This window comes from Pseudophryne corroboree, chromosome 4, assembly GCF_028390025.1.
Source record: "Pseudophryne corroboree isolate aPseCor3 chromosome 4, aPseCor3.hap2, whole genome shotgun sequence".
NCBI classification, from domain to species: Eukaryota; Metazoa; Chordata; class Amphibia; order Anura; family Myobatrachidae; genus Pseudophryne; species Pseudophryne corroboree.
In genome coordinates this window covers 198018309-198036260 of record NC_086447.1, presented here as the reverse complement: position 1 = coordinate 198036260, position 17952 = coordinate 198018309, and the positions used below count along the sequence as shown (strand labels likewise).

The 17952-nt window shown below is 38.7% G+C and overlaps 21 non-coding genes across 21 annotated transcripts; all 21 read left to right on the top strand.

The window, feature by feature from the left end:
- Nucleotides 1-219: 219 nt before the first annotated feature.
- TRNAF-GAA (transfer RNA phenylalanine (anticodon GAA)) lies at nt 220-292 on the top strand. The gene has a single exon. It is a non-coding gene; the product is annotated as a tRNA-Phe (tRNA).
- Nucleotides 293-435: 143 nt separating this feature from the next.
- Nucleotides 436-508, top strand: TRNAF-GAA (transfer RNA phenylalanine (anticodon GAA)). The gene has a single exon. It is a non-coding gene; the product is annotated as a tRNA-Phe (tRNA).
- Nucleotides 509-871: 363 nt separating this feature from the next.
- On the top strand, nt 872-944 carry TRNAF-GAA (transfer RNA phenylalanine (anticodon GAA)). Its single transcript has one exon. It is a non-coding gene; the product is annotated as a tRNA-Phe (tRNA).
- Nucleotides 945-1088: 144 nt separating this feature from the next.
- On the top strand, nt 1089-1161 carry TRNAF-GAA (transfer RNA phenylalanine (anticodon GAA)). Its single transcript has one exon. It is a non-coding gene; the product is annotated as a tRNA-Phe (tRNA).
- A 143-nt stretch (nt 1162-1304) lies between these two features.
- On the top strand, nt 1305-1378 carry TRNAF-GAA (transfer RNA phenylalanine (anticodon GAA)). The gene has a single exon. It is a non-coding gene; the product is annotated as a tRNA-Phe (tRNA).
- A 607-nt stretch (nt 1379-1985) lies between these two features.
- Nucleotides 1986-2058, top strand: TRNAF-GAA (transfer RNA phenylalanine (anticodon GAA)). Its single transcript has one exon. It is a non-coding gene; the product is annotated as a tRNA-Phe (tRNA).
- A 607-nt stretch (nt 2059-2665) lies between these two features.
- On the top strand, nt 2666-2738 carry TRNAF-GAA (transfer RNA phenylalanine (anticodon GAA)). The gene has a single exon. It is a non-coding gene; the product is annotated as a tRNA-Phe (tRNA).
- Nucleotides 2739-4404: 1666 nt separating this feature from the next.
- On the top strand, nt 4405-4477 carry TRNAF-GAA (transfer RNA phenylalanine (anticodon GAA)). Its single transcript has one exon. It is a non-coding gene; the product is annotated as a tRNA-Phe (tRNA).
- Nucleotides 4478-4873: 396 nt separating this feature from the next.
- Nucleotides 4874-4947, top strand: TRNAS-GGA (transfer RNA serine (anticodon GGA)). The gene has a single exon. It is a non-coding gene; the product is annotated as a tRNA-Ser (tRNA).
- Nucleotides 4948-5552: 605 nt separating this feature from the next.
- On the top strand, nt 5553-5625 carry TRNAF-GAA (transfer RNA phenylalanine (anticodon GAA)). Its single transcript has one exon. It is a non-coding gene; the product is annotated as a tRNA-Phe (tRNA).
- A 1667-nt stretch (nt 5626-7292) lies between these two features.
- Nucleotides 7293-7365, top strand: TRNAF-GAA (transfer RNA phenylalanine (anticodon GAA)). Its single transcript has one exon. It is a non-coding gene; the product is annotated as a tRNA-Phe (tRNA).
- A 396-nt stretch (nt 7366-7761) lies between these two features.
- On the top strand, nt 7762-7835 carry TRNAS-GGA (transfer RNA serine (anticodon GGA)). Its single transcript has one exon. It is a non-coding gene; the product is annotated as a tRNA-Ser (tRNA).
- A 1663-nt stretch (nt 7836-9498) lies between these two features.
- TRNAF-GAA (transfer RNA phenylalanine (anticodon GAA)) lies at nt 9499-9571 on the top strand. The gene has a single exon. It is a non-coding gene; the product is annotated as a tRNA-Phe (tRNA).
- Nucleotides 9572-9967: 396 nt separating this feature from the next.
- Nucleotides 9968-10041, top strand: TRNAS-GGA (transfer RNA serine (anticodon GGA)). The gene has a single exon. It is a non-coding gene; the product is annotated as a tRNA-Ser (tRNA).
- A 2132-nt stretch (nt 10042-12173) lies between these two features.
- TRNAF-GAA (transfer RNA phenylalanine (anticodon GAA)) lies at nt 12174-12243 on the top strand. Its single transcript has one exon. It is a non-coding gene; the product is annotated as a tRNA-Phe (tRNA).
- Nucleotides 12244-12843: 600 nt separating this feature from the next.
- On the top strand, nt 12844-12917 carry TRNAS-GGA (transfer RNA serine (anticodon GGA)). Its single transcript has one exon. It is a non-coding gene; the product is annotated as a tRNA-Ser (tRNA).
- A 599-nt stretch (nt 12918-13516) lies between these two features.
- Nucleotides 13517-13586, top strand: TRNAF-GAA (transfer RNA phenylalanine (anticodon GAA)). The gene has a single exon. It is a non-coding gene; the product is annotated as a tRNA-Phe (tRNA).
- Nucleotides 13587-14602: 1016 nt separating this feature from the next.
- TRNAF-GAA (transfer RNA phenylalanine (anticodon GAA)) lies at nt 14603-14675 on the top strand. The gene has a single exon. It is a non-coding gene; the product is annotated as a tRNA-Phe (tRNA).
- Nucleotides 14676-16923: 2248 nt separating this feature from the next.
- On the top strand, nt 16924-16996 carry TRNAF-GAA (transfer RNA phenylalanine (anticodon GAA)). The gene has a single exon. It is a non-coding gene; the product is annotated as a tRNA-Phe (tRNA).
- Nucleotides 16997-17139: 143 nt separating this feature from the next.
- Nucleotides 17140-17212, top strand: TRNAF-GAA (transfer RNA phenylalanine (anticodon GAA)). Its single transcript has one exon. It is a non-coding gene; the product is annotated as a tRNA-Phe (tRNA).
- A 143-nt stretch (nt 17213-17355) lies between these two features.
- Nucleotides 17356-17429, top strand: TRNAF-GAA (transfer RNA phenylalanine (anticodon GAA)). Its single transcript has one exon. It is a non-coding gene; the product is annotated as a tRNA-Phe (tRNA).
- The last annotated feature ends 523 nt before the right edge of the window (nt 17430-17952 follow it).

The following is a 17952-nucleotide window of genomic DNA, read 5'->3' as shown; positions in this document are numbered from 1 at the left end:
TCGAGACTTTCAGAGTTAGCCGAAGTAGCTCAGTTGGGAGAACCTTATAATGAAGATCTAAAGGTGCCTGGTTCGATCCTAGGTTTTGGCATGTTTAATTGCTGTATTTTTGTTACAGAATTGCAATTTACCAGCAGAATCTTTCATTATCAGGTGTTGCTCTTCAAGAACACTCGATGCTCTTTTTTCCCCAATACGAATTTACATCTTTCACAATTAGCCGAAATAGCTCAGTTGGGAGAGCGTAAGATTGAAGATCTAAAGGTCCCTGGTTCGATCCCGGGATTTGGAATATTTAGTTGCTGTTTTTTTGTTACAAAATAGCAATTTACCAGCAGAATCTTTCATTATCAGGTATTGCTCTTCAAGAACACTTGATGCTCTTTTTTCCCCCAACCTAAAACCCCAAATACGACTTATCATCTTTCACAATTAGCCGAAATAGCTCAGTTGGGAGAGCGTTAGACTGAAAATCTAAAGGTCACTGGTTCGATCCTGGGTTTCGGCATGTTTAGTTGCTGTGTTTTTTGTTACAGAATAGCAATTTAGCAGCAGAAACTGCCGTGTTCAGGTTCTGGTCTTCAAGAACATTTCATGTTATTACAGTTTGCATTATTATTAGCCCCAATAAAATAATTTCTTATTAGTAGAGCTTGGCGAAATAGCTCAGTTGTGAGAACATTAGACTGAAGATCTAAGGGTGTCTTGTTCAATCCTGTAGTTTAGCATGGTTGGGTGTTTGCTATTGCTACTGAATAGCAATTTAGCAGCAGAAACTTTCATTTTCAGGTTTCGCCCTCTAGGACACTTGATGTGCTTTCAGTTTGCCTTATCTTAAACACCAAAAAAGACTTTCCAAATGTCAGACTTAGCCGCAATAACTCAGTTGGGAGAGCGTTAAATTGAAGCTCTAAAGGTCCCTGGTTCGATCCCGGGTTTCGGCATGTTTTAGTTGCTGTATTTTTGTTACAGAATAGCAATTTACCAGCAGAATATTTCATTATCAGGTGTTGCTCTTCAAGAACACTTGATGCTCTTTTTTTCCCCAACCTAAAACCCCAAATACAACTTCACATCTTTCACAATTAGTCGAAATAGCTCAGTTGGTAGAGCGTTAGACTGAAGATCTGAAGGTCCCTGGTTCGATCCTGGGTTTTGGCATATTTAGTTGCTGTGTTTTTGTTACAGAATAGCAATTTACCTGCAGAATCTTTCATTATCAGCTGTTGCTCTTCAAGAACACTTGATGCTCTTTTTTTCCCCAACCTAAAACCCCAAATAAGACTTCACATCTTTCACAAAAAGCCAAAATTGCTCAGTTGGGAGAGCGTTAGACTGAAGATCTAAAGGTCCCTGGTTCGATGCCAGGTTTTTGGCATATTTAGTTGCTGTTTTTTTTGTTACAGAATAGCAATTTAGCAGCAGAAACTGCCGTGTTCAGGTTCTGGTCTTCAAGAACATTTCATGTTATTACAGTTTGCATTATCATTAGCCCCAATAAAATAATTTCTTATCAGTAGAGCTTGGCGAAATAGCTCAGTTGTGAGAACATTAGACTGAAGATCTATGGGTGTCTTGTTCAATCCTGGGGTTTAGCATGGTTGGGTGTTTGCTTTTGCTACTGAATAGCAATTTAGCAGCAAAAACTGTTGTGTTCAGGTTTTGATCTTGAAAAGAATTTTATGTTATTTCAGTTTGCAAAATCTTTAGCTCCAAAAAAAAGACATTCTTATCAGTATAGCTTGCCAAAATAGCTCAGTTGTGAGAGCAATAGACTGAAGACCTTAAAGTCCCTAGTACGATCGTGGGTTTCCACATGTTTGGGTGTTTGCATTTTGTTACTGAGTAGCAATTCAGCAAAAAGAAATTTAGCAGCAGAAACTTTCATTTTCAGGTTTCGCCCTCTAGGACACTTGATGTGCTTTCAGTTTGCCTTATCTTAAACACCCTAAACCCCAAATAAGACTTTACATCTTTCACAATTAACCGAAATAGCTCAGTTTGGAGAGCGTTAGACTGAAGATCTGAAGGTCCCTGGTTCGATCACGGGTTTCGGCATATTTAGTTGCTTTTTTTGTTGTTACAGAATAGCAATTTAGCAGCAGAAACTGCCGTGTTCAGGTTCTGGTCTTCAAGAACATTTCATGTTATTACAGTTTGCATTATCATTAGCCCCAATAAAAGAATTTCTTATTAGTAGAGCTTGGCGAAATAGCTCAGTTGTGAGAACATTAGACTGAAGATCTATGGGTGTCTTGTTCAATCCTGGGGTTTAGCATGGTTGGGTGTTTGCTTTTGCTACTGAATAGCAATTTAGCAGCAAAAACTGTTGTGTTCAGGTTTTGATCTTGAAAAGAATTTTATGTTATTTCAGTTTGCAAAATCTTTAGCTCCAAAAAAAAGACATTCTTATCAGTATAGCTTGCCAAAATAGCTCAGTTGTGAGAGCAATAGACTGAAGACCTTAAAGTCCCTAGTACGATCGTGGGTTTCCACATGTTTGGGTGTTTGCATTTTGTTACTGAGTAGCAATTCAGCAAAAAGAAATTTAGCAGCAGAAACTTTCATTTTCAGGTTTCGCCCTCTAGGACACTTGATGTGCTTTCAGTTTGCCTTATCTTAAACACCCTAAACCCCAAATAAGACTTTACATCTTTCACAATTAGCTGAAATAGCTCAGTTTGGAGAGCGTTAGACTGAAGATCTGAAGGTCCCTGGTTCGATCACGGGTTTCGGCATATTTAGTTGCTTTTTTTGTTGCTACAGAATAGCAATTTAGCAGCAGAAACTGCCGTGTTCAGGTTCTGGTCTTCAAGAACATTTCATGTTATTACAGTTTGCATTATCATTAGCCCCAATAAAAGAATTTCTTATTTGTAGAGCTTGGCGAAATAGCTCAGTTGTGAGAACATTAGACTGAAGATCTATGGGTGTCTTGTTCAATCCTGTAGTTTAGCATGTTTGGGTGTTTGCTTTTGCTACTGAATAGCAATTTAGCAGCAAAAACTGTTGTGTTCAGGTTTTGATCTTGAAAAGCATTTTTTGTTATTTCAGTTTGCAAAATCTATAGCTCCAAAAAATGACATTCTTATCAGTATAGCTTGCCAAAATAGCTCAGTTGTGAGAGCAATAGACTGAAGACCTAAAAATCCCTAGTACGATCGTGGGTTTCCACATGTTTGGGTGTTTGCATTTTGTTACTGAGTAGCAATTCAGCAAAAAGAAATTTAGCAGCAGAAACTTTCATTTTCAGGTTTTGCCCTCTAGGACACTTGATGTTCTTTCAGTTTGCCTTATCTTAAACACCAAAAAAGACTTTCAAATGTCAGTTGGGAGAGCATTAGACTGAAGATCTAAAGGTCCCTGTTTCGATCCTGGGTTTCGGCATGTTTAGTTGCTATATTTTTGTTACAGAATAGCAATTTACCAGCAGAATCTTTAATTATCAGGTGTTGCTCTTCAAGAACACTTGATGCTCTTTTTTCTCCCAACCTAAAACCCCAAATACGACTTCGCATCTTTCACAATTAGCCGAAATAGCTCACTTGGGAGAGCGTTAGACTGAAGGTCTAAAGGTCCCTGGGTTTCGGCATATTTAGTTGCTGTGTTTTTTGTTACAGAATAGCAATTTAGCAGCAGAAACTGCCGTGTTCAGGTTCTGGTCTTCAAGAACATTTCATGTTATTACAGTTTGCATTATTATTAGCCCCAATAAAAGAGTTTCTTATTAGTAGAGCTTGGCGAAATAGCTCAGCTGTGAGAACATTAGACTGAAGATCTAAGGGTGTCTTGTTGAATCCTGGGGTTTAGCATGGTTGGGTGTTTGCTTTTGCTACTGAATAGCAATTTAGCAGAAAAAACTGTTGTGTTCAGGTTTTGATCTTGAAAAGCATTTTATGTTATTTCAGTTTGCAAAATCTTTAGCTAAAAAAAAGACATTCTTATCAGTATAGCTTGCCAAAATAGCTCAGTTGTGAGAGCAATAGACTGAAGACCTAAAAGTCCCTAGTACGATCGTGGGTTTCCACATGTTTGGGTGTTTGCATTTTGTAACTGAGTAGCAATTCAGCAAAAAGAAATTTAGCAGCAGAAACTTTCATTTTCAGGTTTCGCCCTCTAGGACACTTGATGTGCTTTCAGTTTGCCTTATCTTAAACACCAAAAAAGACTTTCCAAATGTCAGACTTATCCGCTATAGCTCAGTTGGGAGAGCGTTAGATTGAAGATTTAAAGGTCTCTGGTTCGATCCCTGGTTTCGTCATGTTTAGTTGCTGTATTTTTGTTACAGAATAGCAATTTACCAGCAGAATCTTTCATTATCAGGTGTTGCTCTTCAAGAACACTTGATGCTCTTTTTTCCCCCAACCTAAAACCCCAAATAAGACTTCACATCTTTCACAATTAGCCGAAATAGCTCAGTTGGGAGAGCGTTAGACTGAAGATCTAAAGGTCCCTGGTTCGATCCCGGGTTTCGGCATTTTTTTGTTACAGAATAGCAATTTAGCAGCAGAAACTGCCGTGTTCAGGTTCTGGTCTTCAAGAACATTTCATGTTATTACAGTTTACATTATCATTAGCCCCAATAAAAGAATTTCTTATTAGTAGAGCTTGGCGAAATAACTCAGTTGTGAGAACATTAGACTGAAGATCTTAGGGTGTCTTGTTGAATCCTGGGGTTTAGCATGGTTGGGTGTTTGCTTTTGCTACTGAACAGCAATTTAGCAACAAAAACTGTTGTATTCAGGTTTTGATCTTGATCTTTGATCTTACCAGCAGAATCTGTCATTATCAGGTGTTGCTCTTCAAGAACACTTGATGCTCTTTTTTACCCCAACCTAAAACCCCAAATAAGACTTGACAGCTTTCACAATTAGCCGAAATAGCTCAGTTGGGAGAGTGTTAGACTGGAGATCTAAAGGTCCCTGGTTCGATGCCGGGTTTTCGGCATATTTAGTTGCTGTTTTTTTGTTACAGAATAGCAATTTAGCAGCAGAAACTGCCGTGTTCAGGTTCTGGTCTTCAAGAACATTTCATGTTATTACAGTTTGCATTATCATTATCCCCAATAAAAGAATTTCTTTTTAGTAGAGCTTGGCGAAATAGCTCAGTTGTGAGAACATTAGACTGAAGATCTAAGAGTGTCTTGTTCAATCCTGTAGTTTAGCATGGTTGGGTGTTTGCTTTTGCTACTGAATAGCAATTTAGCAGCAAAAACTGTTGTGTTCAGGTTTTGATCTTGAAAAGCATTTTTTGTTATTTCAGTTTGCAAAATCTATAGCTCCAAAAAATGACATTCTTATCAGTATAGCTTGCCAAAATTGCTCAGTTGTGAGAGCAATAGACTGAAGACCTAAAAATCCCTAGTACGATCGTGGGTTTCCACATGTTTGGGTGTTTGCATTTTGTTACTGAGTAGCAATTCAGCAAAAAGAAATTTAGCAGCAGAAACTTTCATTTTCAGGTTTCGCCCTCTAGGACACTTGATGTGCTTTCAGTTTGCCTTATCTTAAACACCCTAAACCCCAAATAAGACTTTACATCTTTCACAATTAACCGAAATAGCTCAGTTTGGAGAGCGTTAGACTGAAGATCTGAAGGTCCCTGGTTCGATCACGGGTTTCGGCATATTTAGTTGCTTTTTTTGTTGTTACAGAATAGCAATTTAGCAGCAGAAACTGCCGTGTTCAGGTTCTGGTCTTCAAGAACATTTCATGTTATTACAGTTTGCATTATCATTAGCCCCAATAAAAGAATTTCTTATTAGTAGAGCTTGGCGAAATAGCTCAGTTGTGAGAACATTAGACTGAAGATCTATGGGTGTCTTGTTCAATCCTGTAGTTTAGCATGTTTGGGTGTTTGCTTTTGCTACTGAATAGCAATTTAGCAGCAAAAACTGTTGTGTTCAGGTTTTGATCTTGAAAAGCATTTTTTGTTATTTCAGTTTGCAAAATCTATAGCTCCAAAAAATGACATTCTTATCAGTATAGCTTGCCAAAATAGCTCAGTTGTGAGAGCAATAGACTGAAGACCTAAAAATCCCTAGTACGATCGTGGGTTTCCACATGTTTGGGTGTTTGCATTTTGTTACTGAGTAGCAATTCAGCAAAAAGAAATTTAGCAGCAGAAACTTTCATTTTCAGGTTTTGCCCTCTAGGACACTTGATGTTCTTTCAGTTTGCCTTATCTTAAACACCAAAAAAGACTTTCCAAATGTCAGTTGGGAGAGCATTAGACTGAAGATCTAAAGGTCCCTGTATCGATCCTGGGTTTTGGCATGTTTAGTTGCTGTATTTTTGTTACAGAATAGCAATTTACCAGCAGAATCTTTAATTATCAGGTGTTGCTCTTCAAGAACACTTGATGCTCTTTTTTCTCCAAACCTAAAACCCCAAATACGACTTCGCATCTTTCACAATTAGCCGAAATAGCTCATTTGGGAGAGCGTTAGACTGAAGGTCTAAAGGTCCCTGGGTTTCGGCATATTTAGTTGCTGTGTTTTTTGTTACAGAATAGCAATTTAGCAGCAGAAACTGCCGTGTTCAGGTTCTGGTCTTCAAGAACATTTCATGTTATTACAGTTTGCATTATTATTAGCCCCAATAAAAGAGTTTCTTATTAGTAGAGCTTGGCGAAATAGCTCAGCTGTGAGAACATTAGACTGAAGATCTAAGGGTGTCTTGTTGAATCCTGGGGTTTAGCATGGTTGGGTGTTTGCTTTTGCTACTGAATAGCAATTTAGCAGAAAAAACTGTTGTGTTCAGGTTTTGATCTTGAAAAGCATTTTATGTTATTTCAGTTTGCAAAATCTTTAGCTAAAAAAAAGACATTCTTATCAGTATAGCTTGCCAAAATAGCTCAGTTGTGAGAGCAATAGACTGAAGACCTAAAAGTCCCTAGTACGATCGTGGGTTTCCACATGTTTGGGTGTTTGCATTTTGTTACTGAGTAGCAATTCAGCAAAAAGAAATTTAGCAGCAGAAACTTTCATTTTCAGGTTTCGCCCTCTAGGACACTTGATGTGCTTTCAGTTTGCCTTATCTTAAACACCAAAAAAGACTTTCTAAATGTCAGACTTATCCGCTATAGCTCAGTTGGGAGAGCGTTAGATTGAAGATTTAAAGGTCCCTTGTTCGATTCCTGGTTTCGGCATGTTTAGTTGCTGTATTTTTGTTACAGAATAGCAAATTACCAGCAGAATCTTTCATTATCAGGTGTTGCTCTTCAAGAACACTTGATGCTCTTTTTTCCCCCAACCTAAAACCCCAAATAAGACTTGGCATCTTTCACAATTAGCCGAAATAGCTCAGTTGGGAGAGCGTTAGACTGAAGATCTAAAGGTCCCTGGTTCGATCCCGGGTTTCGGCATTTTTTTGTTACAGAATAGCAATTTAGCAGCAGAAACTGCCGTGTTCAGGTTCTGGTCTTCAAGAACATTTCATGTTATTACAGTTTACATTATCATTAGCCCCAATAAAAGAATTTCTTATTAGTAGAGCTTGGCGAAATAACTCAGTTGTGAGAACATTAGACTGAAGATCTTAGGGTGTCTTGTTGAATCCTGGGGTTTAGCATGGTTGGGTGTTTGCTTTTGCTACTGAATAGCAATTTAGCAGCAAAAACTGTTGTATTCAGGTTTTGATCTTGATCTTTGATCTTACCAGCAGAATCTGTCATTATCAGGTGTTGCTCTTCAAGAACACTTGATGCTCTTTTTTACCCCAACCTAAAACCCCAAATAAGACTTGAAAGCTTTCACAATTAGCCGAAATAGCTCAGTTGGGAGAGTGCTAGACTGGAGATCTAAAGGTCCCTGGTTCGATGCCGGGTTTTTGGCATATTTAGTTGCTGTTTTTTTGTTACAGAATAGCAATTTAGCAGCAGAAACTGCCGTGTTCAGGTTCTGGTCTTCAAGAACATTTCATGTTATTACAGTTTGCATTATCATTATCCCCAATAAAAGAATTTCTTTTTAGTAGAGCTTGGCGAAATAGCTCAGTTGTGAGAACATTAGACTGAAGATCTAAGAGTGTCTTGTTCAATCCTGTAGCTTAGCATGGTTGGGTGTTTGCTTTTGCTACTGAATAGCAATTTAGCAGCAAAAACTGTTGTGTTCAGGTTTTGATCTTGAAAAGCATTTTTTGTTATTTCAGTTTGCAAAATCTATAGCTCCAAAAAATGACATTCTTATCAGTATAGCTTGCCAAAATAGCTCAGTTGTGAGAGCAATAGACTGAAGACCTAAAAATCCCTAGTACGATCGTGGGTTTCCACATGTTTGGGTGTTTGCATTTTGTTACTGAGTAGCAATTCAGCAAAAAGAAATTTAGCAGCAGAAACTTTCATTTTCAGGTTTTGCCCTCTAGGACACTTGATGTTCTTTCAGTTTGCCTTATCTTAAACACCAAAAAAGACTTTCAAATGTCAGTTGGGAGAGCATTAGACTGAAGATCTAAAGGTCCCTGTTTCGATCCTGGGTTTCGGCATGTTTAGTTGCTGTATTTTTGTTACAGAATAGCAATTTACCAGCAGAATCTTTAATTATCAGGTGTTGCTCTTCAAGAACACTTGATGCTCTTTTTTCTCCCAACCTAAAACCCCAAATACGACTTCGCATCTTTCACAATTAGCCGAAATAGCTCACTTGGGAGAGCGTTAGACTGAAGGTCTAAAGGTCCCTGGGTTTCTGCATATTTAGTTGCTGTGTTTTTTGTTACAGAATAGCAATTTAGCAGCAGAAACTGCCGTGTTCAGGTTCTGGTCTTCAAGAACATTTCATGTTATTACAGTTTGCATTATTATTAGCCCCAATAAAAGAGTTTTTTATTAGTAGAGCTTGGCGAAATAGCTCAGCTGTGAGAACATTAGACTGAAGATCTAAGGGTGTCTTGTTGAATCCAGGGGTTTAGCATGGTTGGGTGTTTGCTTTTGCTACTGAATAGCAATTTAGCAGAAAAAACTGTTGTGTTCAGGTTTTGATCTTGAAAAGCATTTTATGTTATTTCAGTTTGCAAAATCTTTAGCTAAAAAAAAGACATTCTTATCAGTATAGCTTGCCAAAATAGCTCAGTTGTGAGAGCAATAGACTGAAGACCTAAAAGTCCCTAGTACGATCGTGGGTTTCCACATGTTTGGGTGTTTGCATTTTGTAACTGAGTAGCAATTCAGCAAAAAGAAATTTAGCAGCAGAAACTTTCATTTTCAGGTTTCGCCCTCTAGGACACGATGTGCTTTCAGTTTGCCTTATCTTAAACACCAAAAAAGACTTTCCAAATGTCAGACTTATCCGCTATAGCTCAGTTGGGAGAGCGTTAGATTGAAGATTTAAAGGTCTCTGGTTCGATCCCTGGTTTCGGCATGTTTAGTTGCTGTATTTTTGTTACAGAATAGCAATTTACCAGCAGAATCTTTCATTATCAGGTGTTGCTCTTCAAGAACACTTGATGCTCTTTTTTCCCCCAACCTAAAACCCCAAATAAGACTTCACATCTTTCACAATTAGCCGAAATAGCTCAGTTGGGAGAGCGTTAGACTGAAGGTCTAAAGGTCCCTGGTTCGATCCCGGGTTTCGGCATTTTTTTGTTACAGATTAGCAATTTAGCAGCAGAAACTGCCGTGTTCAGGTTCTGGTCTTCAAGAACATTTCATGTTATTACAGTTTACATTATCATTAGCCCCAATAAAAGAATTTCTTATTAGTAGAGCTTGGCGAAATAACTCAGTTGTGAGAACATTAGACTGAAGATCTTAGGGTGTCTTGTTGAATCCTGGGGTTTAGCATGGTTGGGTATTTGCTTTTGCTACTGAATAGCAATTTAGCAACAAAAACTGTTGTATTCAGGTTTTGATCTTGATCTTTGATCTTACCAGCAGAATCTGTCATTATCAGGTGTTGCTCTTCAAGAACACTTGATGCTCTTTTTTACCCCAACCTAAAACCCCAAATAAGACTTGACAGCTTTCACAATTAGCCGAAATAGCTCAGTTGGGAGAGTGTTAGACTGGAGATCTAAAGGTCCCTGGTTCGATGCCGGGTTTTCGGCATATTTAGTTGCTGTTTTTTTGTTACAGAATAGCAATTTAGCAGCAGAAACTGCCGTGTTCAGGTTCTGGTCTTCAAGAACATTTCATGTTATTACAGTTTGCATTATCATTATCCCCAATAAAAGAATTTCTTTTTAGTAGAGCTTGGCGAAATAGCTCAGTTGTGAGAACATTAGACTGAAGATCTAAGAGTGTCTTGTTCAATCCTGTAGTTTAGCATGGTTGGGTGTTTGCTTTTGCTACTGAATAGCAATTTAGCAGCAAAAACTGTTGTGTTCAGGTTTTGATCTTGAAAAACATTTTTTGTTATTTCAGTTTGCAAAATCTATAGCTCCAAAAAATGACATTCTTATCAGTATAGCTTGCCAAAATTGCTCAGTTGTGAGAGCAATAGACTGAAGACCTAAAAATCCCTAGTACGATCGTGGGTTTCCACATGTTTGGGTGTTTGCATTTTGTTACTGAGTAGCAATTCAGCAAAAAGAAATTTAGCAGCAGAAACTTTCATTTTCAGGTTTCGCCCTCTAGGACACTTGATGTGCTTTCAGTTTGCCTTATCTTAAACACCCTAAACCCCAAATAAGACTTTACATCTTTCACAATTAACCGAAATATCTCAGTTTGGAGAGCGTTAGACTGAAGATCTGAAGGTCCCTGGTTCGATCACGGGTTTCGGCATATTTAGTTGCTTTTTTTGTTGTTACAGAATAGCAATTTAGCAGCAGAAACTGCCGTGTTCAGGTTCTGGTCTTCAAGAACATTTCATGTTATTACAGTTTGCATTATCATTAGCCCCAATAAAAGAATTTCTTATTAGTAGAGCTTGGCGAAATAGCTCAGTTGTGAGAACATTAGACTGAAGATCTATGGGTGTCTTGTTCAATCCTGTAGTTTAGCATGTTTGGGTGTTTGCTTTTGCTACTGAATAGCAATTTAGCAGCAAAAACTGTTGTGTTCAGGTTTTGATCTTGAAAAGCATTTTTTGTTATTTCAGTTTGCAAAATCTATAGCTCCAAAAAATGACATTCTTATCAGTATAGCTTGCCAAAATAGCTCAGTTGTGAGAGCAATAGACTGAAGACCTAAAAATCCCTAGTACGATCGTGGGTTTCCACATGTTTGGGTGTTTGCATTTTGTTACTGAGTAGCAATTCAGCAAAAAGAAATTTAGCAGCAGAAACTTTCATTTTCAGGTTTTGCCCTCTAGGACACTTGATGTTCTTTCAGTTTGCCTTATCTTAAACACCAAAAAAGACTTTCCAAATGTCAGTTGGGAGAGCATTAGACTGAAGATCTAAAGGTCCCTGTTTCGATCCTGGGTTTTGGCATGTTTAGTTGCTGTATTTTTGTTACAGAATAGCAATTTACCAGCAGAATCTTTAATTATCAGGTGTTGCTCTTCAAGAACACTTGATGCTCTTTTTTCTCCCAACCTAAAACCCCAAATACGACTTCGCATCTTTCACAATTAGCCGAAATAGCTCACTTGGGAGAGCGTTAGACTGAAGGTCTAAAGGTCCCTGGGTTTCGGCATATTTAGTTGCTGTGTTTTTTGTTACAGAATAGCAATTTAGCAGCAGAAACTGCCGTGTTCAGGTTCTGGTCTTCAAGAACATTTCATGTTATTACAGTTTGCATTATTATTAGCCCCAATAAAAGAGTTTCTTATTAGTAGAGCTTGGCGAAATAGCTCAGCTGTGAGAACATTAGACTGAAGATCTAAGGGTGTCTTGTTGAATCCTGGGGTTTAGCATGGTTGGGTGTTTGCTTTTGCTACTGAATAGCAATTTAGCAGAAAAAACTGTTGTGTTCAGGTTTTGATCTTGAAAAGCATTTTATGTTATTTCAGTTTGCAAAATCTTCAGCTAAAAAAAAGACATTCTTATCAGTATAGCTTGCCAAAATAGCTCAGTTGTGAGAGCAATAGACTGAAGACCTAAAAGTCCCTAGTACGATCGTGGGTTTCCACATGTTTGGGTGTTTGCATTTTGTTACTGAGTAGCAATTCAGCAAAAAGAAATTTAGCAGCAGAAACTTTCATTTTCAGGTTTCGCCCTCTAGGACACTTGATGTGCTTTCAGTTTGCCTTATCTTAAACACCAAAAAAGACTTTCTAAATGTCAGACTTATCCGCTATAGCTCAGTTGGGAGAGCGTTAGATTGAAGATTTAAAGGTCCCTGGTTCGATCCCTGGTTTCGGCATGTTTAGTTGCTGTATTTTTGTTACAGAATAGCAATTTACCAGCAGAATCTTTCATTATCAGGTGTTGCTCTTCAAGAACACTTGATGCTCTTTTTTCCCCCAACCTAAAACCCCAAATAAGACTTCGCATCTTTCACAATTAGCCGAAATAGCTCAGTTGGGAGAGCGTTAGACTGAAGATCTAAAGATCCCGGGTTTCGGCATTTTTTTGTTACAGAATAGCAATTTAGCAGCAGAAACTGCCGTGTTCAGGTTCTGGTCTTCAAGAACATTTCATGTTATTACAGTTTACATTATCATTAGCCCCAATAAAAGAATTTCTTATTAGTAGAGCTTGGCGAAATAACTCAGTTGTGAGAACATTAGACTGAAGATCTTAGGGTGTCTTGTTGAATCCTGGGGTTTAGCATGGTTGGGTGTTTGCTTTTGCTACTGAATAGCAATTTAGCAGCAAAAACTGTTGTATTCAGGTTTTGATCTTGATCTTTGATCTTACCAGCAGAATCTGTCATTATCAGGTGTTGCTCTTCAAGAACACTTGATGCTCTTTTTTACCCCAACCTAAAACCCCAAATAAGACTTGACAGCTTTCACAATTAGCCGAAATAGCTCAGTTGGGAGAGTGCTAGACTGGAGATCTAAAGGTCCCTGGTTCGATGCCGGGTTTTCGGCATATTTAGTTGCTGTTTTTTTGTTACAGAATAGCAATTTAGCAGCAGAAACTGCCGTGTTCAGGTTCTGGTCTTCAAGAACATTTCATGTTATTACAGTTTGCATTATCATTATCCCCAATAAAAGAATTTCTTATTAGTAGAGCTTGGCGAAATAGCTCAGTTGTGAGAACATTAGACTGAAGATCTAAGGGTGTCTTGTTCAATCCTGTAGTTTAGCATGGTTGGGTGTTTGCTTTTGCTACTGAATAGCAATTTAGCAGCAAAAACTGTTGTGTTCAGGTTTTGATCTTGAAAAGCATTTTTTGTTATTTCAGTTTGCAAAATCTATAGCTCCAAAAAATGACATTCTTATCAGTATAGCTTGCCAAAATTGCTCAGTTGTGAGAGCAATAGACTGAAGACCTAAAAATCCCTAGTACGATCGTGGGTTTCCACATGTTTGGGTGTTTGCATTTTGTTACTGAGTAGCAATTCAGCAAAAAGAAATTTAGCAGCAGAAACTTTCATTTTCAGGTTTTGCCCTCTAGGACACGTGATGTTCTTTCAGTTTGCCTTATCTTAAACACCAAAAAAGACTTTCCAAATGTCAGACTTATCCGCTATAGCTCAGTTGGGAGAGCGTTAGACTGAAGATCTAAAGGTCCCTGTTTCGATCCCGGGTTTCGGCATGTTTAGTTGCTGTATTTTTGTTACAGAATAGCAATTTACCAGCAGAATCTTTCATTATCAGGTATTGCTCTTCAAGAAAACTTGATGCTCTTTTTTCTCCCAACCTAAAACCCCAAATACGACTTTGCATCTTTCACAATTAGCCGAAATAGCTCACTTGGGAGAGCGTTAGACTGAAGGTCTAAAGGTCCCGGGTTTCGGCATATTTAGTTGCTGTGTTTTTTGTTACAGAATAGCAATTTAGCAGCAGAAACTGCCGTGTTCAGGTTCTGGTCTTCAAGAACATTTCATGTTATTACAGTTTGCATTATTATTAGCCCCAATAAAATAATTTCTTATTAGTAGAGCTTGGCGAAATAGCTCAGCTGTGAGAACATTAGACTGAAGATCTAAGGGTGTCTTGTTGAATCCTGGGGTTTAGCATGGTTGGGTGTTTGCTTTTGCTACTGAATAGCAATTTAGCAGCAAAAACTGTTGTGTTCAGGTTTTGATCTTGAAAAGCATTTTATGTTATTTCAGTTTGCAAAACCTTTAGCTCCAAAAAAAGAAATTCTTATCAGTATAGCTTGCCAAAATAGCTCAGTTGTGAGAGCAATAGACTGAAGACCTTAAAGTCCCTAGTACGATCGTGATTTTCCACATGTTTGGGTGTTTGTATTTTGTTACTGAGTAGCAATTCAGCAAAAAGAAATTTAGCAGCAGAAACTTTCATTTCAGGTTTCGCCCTCTAGGACACTTGATGTGCTTTCAGTTTGCCTTATCTTAAACACCAAAAAAGACTTTCCAAATGTTAGACTTAGCCGCAATATCTCCGTTGGGAGAGGATTAGACTGAAGATCTAAAGGTCCCTGGTTCGATCCTGGGATTCGGCATGTTTAGTTGCTGTATTTTTGTTACAGAATAGCAATTTACCAGCAGAATCTTTCATTATCAGGTATTGCTCTTCAAGAACACTTGATGCTCTTTTTTTCCCCAACCTAAAACCCCAAATACGACGTCACATTTTTCACAATTAGCCGAAATAGCTCAGTTGGGAGAGCGTTAGACTGAAAATCTAAAGGTCCCTGGTTCGATCCTGGGTTTCGGCATATTTAGTTGCTGTGTTTTTTGTTACAGAATAGCAATTTAGCAGCAGAAACTGCCGTGTTCAGGTTCTGGTCTTCAAGAACATTTCATGTTATTACAGTTTGCATTATTATTAGCCCCAATAAAATAATTTCTTATTAGTAGAGCTTGGCGAAATCAGAATCAGAATCAGCTTTATTGGCCAGGTGTACTCACGTACACTAGGAATTCTTTGTGGTACAATGCATCGCCAAGCAGCAACATGAAGGGGGAATACATAGCATACGAAGGGGGAAGAACATAGCATACATTACACACATTACACGTATGAGTTGATACTGCACATTGCAACTGTACAATAGACTCAACATATTAGACATATTATACATTTAGGACTAAACACAAAGGCTGCTTGGCAGAGCAGCACCGAGGCAGCCATCCACGGCGCCAACTAGAACTCAAACAATGCACATAATACAGAAGATTTAAGTATTACATCAAAAGATAAACCACACAGACAATAAAGACAGAAAGCATAATGCAGGGTTGGTGTAAGCATTTTGGGTAATAACCTCCAGGGGTTGTGTATTCCACCCTCACAAGGTACCAGGTGCGGCAGCCATCTTAGGCGCTCTGCGTAGGATTACCCAGGGTGGAATAGTCCACCCCTAGAAGAGAACACAAAACGGGGAGATTGCAGAGTCCTTAGGTTCAGAGTAGGGTTCCAGTAAAACCATCAGGTCCATGTATTTTTCATCCCATCCACAAGTTTACCAGATAAGGCAGCCATGTTGGGCGCACTACGAAGGTTACACAGTGGGAGATGAGCCATACAAGGGCCAAATGCATTCACGGGAAAACTGACACGAGTGTAGGAGTATGCTATACCCTGCATGGAAAGATCCAAATGAAGCACACCCTGCCCATGGAGGAACCATCCGAGGCAGCCATGTGAGGCGCACTGTGTAGGTTACTGCTGGCAGGGTGTGCAACCAATGGAGGTACACATTACAGGAATAGCACACAGTGGGGGGAAAGTACCCTGTAAGAAGAAAGAAGAGAAAGACCAATTTGCAGGAAAACATTTATTTGTGAAAATGATAAATGTCCTGGTCTCATGAGAGCAGTGCGGGTGTGTGTGAGAGTGTGGGGAGCAGTGCGGGTGGGTGTAAGAATGTGGAGTGCACACTAATGTCCAATGGAACTGACCCAGCAAAATCTGGTCCTGATGCGCACGCCCCTCAGTTCCCTGCTCAGCTTGAGGGGTAGTCTTGGGGGCAGTCATGATGTTCTTGGACAGAGAAGTAGTAGGCATTGGTCCTGGTGTTCTCAAGGCAGAGGTGAGGAGAGGCCACATGATGGTCCCGAGTTGCAGTGTTTGGGGAAATTGTATTATTCGAGATTTTAGCGTAGTCCAAATCCAGTTCAAACTCCGGTTCTAACTCCATTCTTAAATCATATTCTTAACAATTGCATTCTTCACAATTGCAAGCAGGCCAAGTCCTGACTGCAGGCCTTGATAATATTGCTCTTAAATGCTCCAACTATATCAGTTGGCAAAGGGGGAGGTATGCAATCAGAAGTTCAGCTAATTAACAGAGGTTATTTTGCATTGAAGAAGGATCACAGACATTTGCAGACAAACTTCCTTGGGGTGTGAAAAGTGTAGCCAGAGAGAGATGAGAGACTCAGATATACAAGCATGAAGATGGTGTTTTTACCTGTGAAGAGAGGAGAAATGGTTTTCAGTTCCGGTTCTAACTCCATTCTTAAATCATATTCTTAACAATTGCATTCTTCACAATTGCAAGCAGGCCAAGTCCTGAAATAGCTCAGTTGTGAGAACATTAGACTGAAGATCTATGGGTGTCTTGTTGAATCCTGGGGTTTAGCATGGTTGGGTGTTTGCTTTTGCTACTGAAAAGCAATTTAGCAGCAAAAACTGTTGTGTTCAGGTTTTGATCTTGAAAAGCATTTTATGTTATTTCAGTTTGCAAAATCTTTAGCTAAAAAAAAAAGACATTCTTATCAGTATAGCTTGCCAAAATAGCTCAGTTGTGAGAGCAATAGACTGAAGACCTAAAAGTCCCTAGTACGATCGTGGGTTTCCACATGTTTGGGTGTTTGCATTTTGTTACTGAGTAGCAATTCAGCAAAAAGAAATTTAGCAGCAGAAACTTTCATTTCAGGTTTCGCCCTCTAGGACACTTGATGTGCTTTCAGTTTGCCTTATCTTAAACACCAAAAAAGACTTTCCAAATGTCAGACTTAGCCACAATAGCTCAGTTGGGAGAGCGTTAGATTGAAGATTTAAAGGTCCCTGGTTTGATCCCGGGTTTCGGCATGTTTAGTTGCTGTATTTTTGTTACAGAATAGCAATTTACCAGCAGAATCTTTCATTATCAGGTGTTGTTCTTCAAGAACACTTGATGCTCTTTTTTTCCCCAACCTAAAACCCCAAATACAACTTCACATCTTTCATAATTAGTCGAAATAGCTCAGTTGGGAGAGCTTTAGACTGAAAATCTAAAGGTCCCTGGTTCGATCCCGGGTTTCGGCATATTTAGTTGCTGTGTTTTTGTTACAGAATAGCAATTTACCTGCAGAATCTTTCATTATCAGGTGTTGCTCTTCAAGAACGCTTGATGCTCTTTTTTTCCCCAACCTAAAACCCCAATTAAGACTTTACATCTTTCACGAAAAGCCAAAATAGCTCAGTTGGGAGAGCGTTAGACTGAAGATCTAAAGGTCCCTGGTTCGATGCCGGGTTTTCGGCATATTTAGTTGCTGTTTTTTTTGTTACAAAATAGCAATTTAGCAGCAGAAACTGCCGTGTTCAGGTTCTGGTCTTCAAGATCATTTCATGTTATTACAGTTTGCATTATTATTAGCCCCAATAAAATAATTTCTTATTAGTAGAGCTTGGCGAAATAGCTCAGTTGTGACAACATTAGACTGAAGATCTAAGGGTGTCTTGTTCAATCCTGGGGTTTAGCATGGTTGGGTGTTTGCTTTTGCTACTGAATAGCAATTTAGCAGCAAAAACTGTTGTGTTCAGGTTTTGATCTTGAAAAGCATTTTATGTTATTTCAGTTTGCAAAATCTTTAGCTCCAAAAAAAAAGACTTTATTATCAGTATAGCTTGCCAAAATAGCTCAGTTGTGAGAGCAATAGACTGAAGACCTTAAAGTCCCTAGTACGATCGTGGGTTTCCACATGTTTGGGTGTTTGCATTTTGTTACTGAGTAGCAATTCAGCAAAAAGAAATTTAGAAGCAGAAACTTTCATTTTCAGGTTTCG